This window comes from Medicago truncatula, chromosome 4 (assembly GCF_003473485.1).
Source record: "Medicago truncatula cultivar Jemalong A17 chromosome 4, MtrunA17r5.0-ANR, whole genome shotgun sequence".
Lineage (NCBI taxonomy): Eukaryota > Viridiplantae > Streptophyta > Magnoliopsida > Fabales > Fabaceae > Medicago > Medicago truncatula.
The window spans coordinates 8,226,005-8,234,498 of record NC_053045.1 but is presented as its reverse complement, the minus strand read 5'-3'; positions in this window follow the sequence as shown (position 1 = coordinate 8,234,498).

The following is an 8,494-nucleotide window of genomic DNA, read 5'->3' as shown; positions in this document are numbered from 1 at the left end:
CCAACAACCATGAAGTTCAACTATGGCTGGAAAATCTCAAAGATGCTCTTTATGATGCCGATGACTTTCTCAATTACTTCAACACGGAAGACCTGAGGTGACAAGTGATGACCAATCACAAGAAAGCTAAAAAGGTTTGCATCTTCTTCTCATCATCCAACCAACTTCTCTTTTCTTTCAAAATGGTTCAGAAAATTAAGGAACTAAGTAAGAGAATTGAGGACCTTAATGCTAATAAGAGAAGTTTTAATTTTACAAATCGCACTCCTGAGCAACGAGTTTTGAAACAAAGAGAAACTCACTCCTTTATTCTTGAGGAAGAAGTTATTGGAAGAGATGAGGAGAAGAAAGAGTTGATAGAGTTGTTGTTTAACACCGGCAACGATGTGAAGGAGAATGTTTCAGTTATTTCTATAATTGGAATCGGAGGACTTGGAAAGACGTGCACTTGCTCAACTTTTATATGGTGACAAAGAAGTGAAACAACATTTTGAGTTGAAAAAATGGGTTTGTGTTTCTGATGATTTTGATGTAAAAGATATTGCTGCAAAGATCATTGAGCAGGAACCCCCCTAATATTTTTGTTTTAATTAATTTTCTCTCTGCATTAATTAAATTCTCATGAGTAGGAACCTTGTCATGCATCAATCTCCACAGAAACATGGATTTTGATGGGGGAATGTCTAAGCTCCAGATCATTTTGGACCAATGGAGGTCTTGATATTGCTTCAGTTTGAAAGAGTAAGCTGTCTTGAGCTGCAAGTCACCATCAGGAGAATGCTTTCAATGTTTGGAAACATATAAAGAAGCTGAGAAGGGATTTTCCATTGATTGTTGAAGATGTAATCCTTAAATGTTGAAGATAGTAAACTGATAATGTTGAAGAATCATTCCAGAAGTTAATTCTTTGACCATCTCCAAATAGCATTGAATTCATCCCTTGTACTCCCTTGTGTCTACGTGTCAAGTAGTTTTAACCCACATTGCTCTATGTAGTCTTGACTTGTGTGAGCTATTATGCTTTGCTAAACAAATATCCATTTGATTCTCCACTAATATCATTACAGAATGTAGCATTGTTCAACATAGCTTCAAGTTACTGGCCTGATTAAGACTGCTTAAAGACCTAATATTTAATCCTCCTTCATCAACTAGACTGTGACATATCAGAGTCCAAGAGTAAATATAATAGTATTATGCCACACTAACGAAAAGATAGGCGTTAATGTGTCCGTCTTTTCGCTTTTTTATTGCATTAACGTGTGTAGATTATAAATGATATTTTATAGAAATTTGTGTGCAAATTACAAACGATATTTTATATATAAAAAAAATTATATAGGTTAAAATTATAAGTATAGATATTCTTTTTTTTTTTTTAAATAAGTACAGATATTCATGAATTTCAAACTCAACAAATCATGTTTATATTTTTCAACGACGACAACAATAATATAACAAATATAATAAAAATCATTATCTTTTTTAATAACATCAACAATATAGCATTATTATAAAAAAATTAGTTTAAGGATATAATTGAAACAACAAAAAAGTCAGCTCAAAATTCTCCCAAAATCCCTTATTCTCATTATATATCTGCTAGCGAAAAGACGGGCACTCAAGTGCCCGTCTTTCTTCCTTCAAAACTAAAAATATGTTTTTTTATGAAAATTATGAACGGTGTTTTTTTATGAAATTTTGATTTTGATTAAAACTAAAAATATAAATGTTTGTAGCTTTCAAGTTATAACAAACCAAACTAATCATGATTATCTATTTCAATGACACCAACAATATAACAAAAAAAAATATCATGTCACTTTTCTGTAATAAAAAAATTACCACATACATTAAAAATATCATGTCACATAATTCAAATTTTAAATACATAATTCAATCAAATATGATTTAATATATTACGGAAAAAGTTTTTTTTAAAAAGATGAAAAAGGTTTTTTTTTTTAAGGTTAGGAGCCTAATTATTTAAAAAAAGAAAATATAGATAAAAGGAAAAAAGTTGGAGCCAGCATATTTAGAAATTTTTTTTATTTATATTTATAAATAAAGAAAGAGAAAATTTCAAATAAAAATCATTTTAATTTATTGATTACGATTTGATTAGCATATCTAAAGAAGATTTTATAAGAAAAGTCAAATAGCAGAAAATTTTCTAAATTCATAAATTAAACTTGAACTTTTTTTTTTTTTTTGATCTTATACTATATTAATGATTTGTGATTCAAATGGAAATACGTGTGCTGGATAGATTGAACTAGCAATTTTGCACGGGCTAGGGATCGAAACATAGTTTTTTTTTTTTTTTTGAATAAATCGAAACGTAGGTTTTACGTCAAAACGTATTTGTAATGTTATACGTATTGAAAAATAAGAAAAAAATTAATGATAAATGTGACGTTAATGATAAAAATATTGAAATAGTTGTTATTAAATATTATAAAGTGGTAGACTAAAAATATGTCAAATCATCAAAAATAGTAAAGATCTCACGAATGATAAAGATAGTGTTAATGAGTCTCGTGTTTTTTATATATCATTTACAAACATTTGTATTTTGAAAATAAGAAAAAAAATTAATGATAAAGGTGACATTAATGATAAAAATATTGAAATAGTTGTTATTAAACATTTGTATTTTTTATTTATACATTTATAAATAATGAATATGTATCACATTCATGATTTTTAAATTAAATTATAATCATATATTATAATCACTCTTATCCTTACATTAAATATTATTAAAAATAAAATCCATATTCTTATCATTTATTATTAAAAATAATATTATTATAATCACTCTTATCATATATTATATTAAAAAACCATATTCTTATCCTTACATTAAATATTATTTCAAAATAAAATCTTTACATTAAAAATGAAATAAAATAAAATACTAAATATAGATATTTAATAAATTATTTCAAAATATATATATATATTTAATTTTTGAAAGGAATATATATATATATTTAATTAATAGCATATATTTTTCCTATCATTATAAACTTTCCTTTTTTAATTGATTATTAACTATGGGCTGTAAACCAGTGAAACCAGAGTTCATCTGGACACTTAACCTTGTATATAAATAGAGTCTTGTGATGTATAATTTTAATACACATTTTCTCTCTACTTGTAGCCAAATCAAAAATGGCCAAGAGACCCTTTTTTGAGTTCATTTTGAAGGTGATCAATTTAGTCTTCTTTGTGTGGGGTTTAGGTACCTTAGGCTATGGATTAGCTTGCTTCTTCAAGTGGAAACAAACCCTTCCAAATGGATCTCATCGCTTGTTGCTTGCTCAACAATCTCAGGAAACTCTTCCTAAGGCTTTGTATGTTTCCTTACCTTATAATATTTTTTGAAGAAACTTAATTTATAACATTTTTTTTAGGGTTTGTAATATATTTGTTCATCTTATATTAAGTTGTTTAATGAGATTATATTAACTTGATTCACCTTATGCTATGTTTATGGAGAATTATATTTTGATTATTTGAATCAAAGTTTGGATTTAAGTGTCTGTTAAAAGATGAAAAGGAAAAAAAAATGATATGATGAATAAAATTTCAATATATGTGAGAAAAATTCATTTAAAATTAAGCAGAAATATATATTCATCACATCAAATATGATCATTTAAAGTGATTTATGGTGCAGGAAAATTATACTTGTGTTCTTATACTTTTTCACTGTTTGACAAATTTTGCAGGTTTATTTACGTTATGATTGGAATTGGTGCAATCCTTTTAATTATCTCTTGTGTGGGCTATATTGGAACAGCATTAAGGAGTCCATGTTGTTTGCTTACTGTATCCTAAATTAAATATGAAGTGAAAATAATTGATAACCACTATTGAATTATAGGTGCAAAAAGTTGTTAAAAGTAAATTATTTTAAAATTAAAAAATTATTATATTTGTAGTTTACTTTTAAAATATTTTACACAATTTTTTTTCTTCATCTTTGTTCATTTTCCTTAATTCAGATATTTCAGTATTGTGTGTTCTTGGTACCACTTATCATAGTTGAGTTGGGAATTGCACTTTTCATATTCTTTGATCACAGGAAACAGGTGAGAACCATTTAAAGAGATTTAGTAATTTGGTCACTTAAATTGTTCTAGAATTTTCAATGTTACTCTTAATTCTCTATTATCATGGTTTAAATTAATTTGCAAAATAATTATTAATTTTCTATAACATTGCAAAATCTTCTTAGGTTATACCAAAAGATGTAAATGAAGACATAATCTATAATTTTTTCAATGACCATTGGAAAATCTTCAGATGGATAGCTCTTGGAGAATTTATATTACAGGTAACATTAGATACACAATCTATTGAATAGAGAAAGCAAACATATACAAATTTTGGTACATTTCTTTATATTGAAATCTCAAATCATTCAAATTTTTCTTGATTATTTTCTTGTTTTCATTCTCAGATTATTGCTTTGATTCTGGCGATATATTTGCGATCTGTGTTCAGTTGCGCATGTTATGACAGTGATGACGAGCGTGTACAGGATTTCCTGCGTTCTAGAAAACAAAGTTACAATAGGCTGGGCGCGGCAACTCACGCCGCCACTCGATCAAGGAGTTCTATTCGTCTCGGTGTTCATGCCAATGCTAGAGATTCAACACAGCCTGCTAGCCCGTCAAATACCGCTGTCAATGTCAATGCTAGAGATTCAACAAATCTCGCTAGCTCGTCAACTACCGTTGTCAATGTCAATGCTAGAGATGCAACAAAGCCCGCTAGCTCGTCAAATACCGCTGCCAATGTCAATGTTAAAGATGCAACAACCTCTACCAATAATGTTGTATAATTTGATGTAGAATCATTAATATTTACATGGTTTTGCTTCGAAAGTATTAATGGTATAATTTTATAAACAAACACATTATTATTTATCAATTACATTCAAATAGAGGTTTGGATATAAAATTATTGTACTTGACAAAAATTGAACACCAATGTGAAATTATGACGTTAATGAAACATTAATGTGTGTGAACAATGCAAAACTATATTAGATCTTCCTCTTGTTATGATGACTTAAAGAAAAATAATAGTATTACGTTAATGAAAATTTAATGTGTTTGAAGAATGTGTGAATAAATGAAGCAATATATAGAAGATAGTATAGATTATGAAGATTCACATAAATTAATGATTAACACAGGTTCATTCAATTTGGACTAATCTTGTCTTTACAACTTGTGATTTTTTTTTTTACTAGGGCTTGAAATTCGTCATCTGATCTGTGCTCTTACAACTATGTGATGTGATAGAGTATATAGTTGAGGTATATGCCACTTTCTAAAGTTCTCTATCACTTTTTGTAAACAAGTAAAAATATTAGAACCTAACTGACCAAATAACTCATTAAATTGAGTTCATGTCTAATTAGATCCAACATGTAACTCTCAATATATATCAAATCATAACTTTAATAAACAGATAAATTAGTTCAATAATTCTCAAACAAAGATACGAAAATAACAATAATAAAAAAGGGCAAGAAAAATTAATAAATTTTAGGCTTATTAGATCGTTTGGTCCCTTATTTAATTTTATGTGTTTTCATTTTGGTTCTACAATTAATAAAAGTGGCGTTTTAGTCCCTCACCTTTTTCTCTGTTTGCCAAATAAATCCCAAGTGTTAACTTTAACTCTAAATATCTATGGTGGACCAACCTTAAAAGTGGTACATCATAGACCTTATTAATTTTGTTAATTCTAACCATCCGATCTATTTATCTTAAAATGGACCATTAGATCTTCATCCAATAATGCTGAAGATGTGAAATACCTAAAATACCCCTAATGCCAAATTAAAAATCACAATTTCTTTTCTTTTCTCTTCTTCTTCTCCAGCGAGCCATCTTCTTTACCTTTCATGTATGTGCCTTCATCAACACAAACACACAATATCAATTAGAAACTAGATCAATTTTTTTTAGAAACAGTTTGAAGGTGATTGTATGAAATCATCTTCTTTCCATTAGATATGTACAATAATGACAATAGGGCGAGATTTCCACCTTCTGGAATCAGTCATGGAAGTGGTGGTTCAAATTCGAACCAAAACACGAACCTAAATCCAACTTCGAACACAAATTTGAACAATGAGTTTCAGCTTAACCAACAACAGCAGAACCAGCAGCGGTAACAGTGGCTGAGAAGGGCGCAATTGGGTGGTTCGGAATCGAATGCTATTGATGTTTTTGATGGATTCGTTGTGTATTGGGTCAAGATTTTATCTGTTGTTGGGTGTCTTTTTGGTTTCGATGGCTTGATGATTATTAGGTTTGAAATTTCAATTAGTGTAGTAGGTTCGATGTTTAGTTTTCTTGTTGTTGGTTATCATAACTTTTGTTTGGTATGTGTTTCATTGTTAGGAATAGGAGGTTAATTGATTTGAGAGAGAAAAAAAATTGTACAGATCTAAGATGAAGATATGAACAATGAATTTGAGTGTTTGATTTTTTATTTTTTATTTTTCTGGGTTTCATTTGTATGAATGTATGAATATGATTGATGAAGATGAAAATATAGAAGATGAAGAAAAGAAAAAAAATAATGTGTTGATGGTACATCGTAAGATAAAATAGACCTGCCTAATCCAATGGTTCTCTTTTAAAGAAAAAATCAAACGGTTGAAATTAAAATAATTAATAGGATCTATGGTGGACCACTCTTAAGGTTGGTCTACCAAAGACATCATTTGGTGTTAAAGCTAACCGTCAGGATTTATTTGGCAAACAGAGGAAAATGTGATGGACTAAAACGTCATTTTTATTAATTGTGGGACCAAAATGAAAACATGAAATTAAATAAGGGACTAAAAGATCTAATAAACCTAAATTTTAGCATGTGACCTTGTAAACTAATAAATTTTGTCAAAACTTTGCTCAATCACAAAAGGAAAGAAAAATTATTCATTGAATTACTTTTTCTTATTACCACCAGTTTCCTCTTCGGCTGAAACTGATTTGGTACATATTTGTACAACATAATTTTCCATAGCATCTGAATCTGTCGACATTAAAGAAAGCAAAATGCAGAGAAAAAATGAAGCAATGTTAAAATAAAGGGAAATATGAGCAATCAATGTATCGGAAAATGAGCATGAAGTTTGTCTCTTAATTCTTTTTCTTGAAAATGGTTGATTATATAAGAGAAAATTTGAGAGATTTGATTGTAGAATATGCAGGATTAATTGTCTAAATCTCATTGTTATTATGTATATATGAATAATTTAGGCTCTGTTTGGTAAAAATAGCGGATAGCTGATAAGCTAGCTGATAGCTTTTAGCTGATAAGCTAATTGAAGTGTTTGGTAAAAATAGCGGTTCAACTAGCTGATAAATGTAAAATGACATAAAGGGTATTCTTAATTCATAATAAAAAATTATATCATTAATTTAAGTATTTGTAATTTTGTAAACTAATTTTTCTTTAAAAAAATATTTTAAATTTATTAATTTAATATATCCTATGTATTATAAATTAAATTAAATTTTATTCACTAAAATTTTATCTTATATTTATTATCATTTAAGTGTTTCTACTTTATAAAGAAAATACCATTTACCTCAAAAACAAAAAAAATATGTAGCACTAATAGAGTAATACTAATAACAGAGAATAATAGTAACACTTAAATAAATAAAAAATAACACTTACCTAAAAAAATAAAAATAAAAGTAACACTAATAGAATAATAGTATTTTGTTTCGTAAAAAAAAAAAAAAAAACAAAGTTATATATTTTTTCAAAAAAAAAAAAAAAAAGGCCAGCTGATATATATATACAAAAATTAGAATAAAGGGATAGTAGTCTTTATTACGTAGCTTATTATAAAAATTATAATGGATAAAAATACAATTTAAATGAATTAATAAGGGTAAAATTGGAAGAAAAAGTGAGAAGCTATAAGCTATAAGCTCAAACGCTACTTGGAATAGCTTCTGAAAAATAGCTTATAAGCTCGTGAAATAAGCTATAAACTCATGGTGAAAAAGTGTTACCAAACAGAGCTTTTTTTGTCAAACGAGCTTATAAGCTATAAGCTAAAAGCTAAAAGCTCTTTTCTTGGTTTTCCCAAACAGACCCTTAATTTACTACCATTTTTATGCTGTTGTTTAAGTTAGCATTACGTGATATGACCAGGTTGGGAAGGACATGTTAGAAAATAATAATAATAGGACTTTAACTTTTCTAAAAAAATTAAAAGATACGAATGTATAAAATAATTGCATATCACCCTCCAAACAATTACAAAATATTAGTCGTTGATCGCCTCAAATGGTTTGTTTTAGCTTCATCCTAATGATGAATGCGAGGATTTGAATCATTGGAATGAAAATAATGTAGTTTTTTTTATAGGTCAAGAGATGGATGAGGTATCAAGGTTAATCTCAAGGACATATACTGATATTCTATGCCGCCTACTCATAAT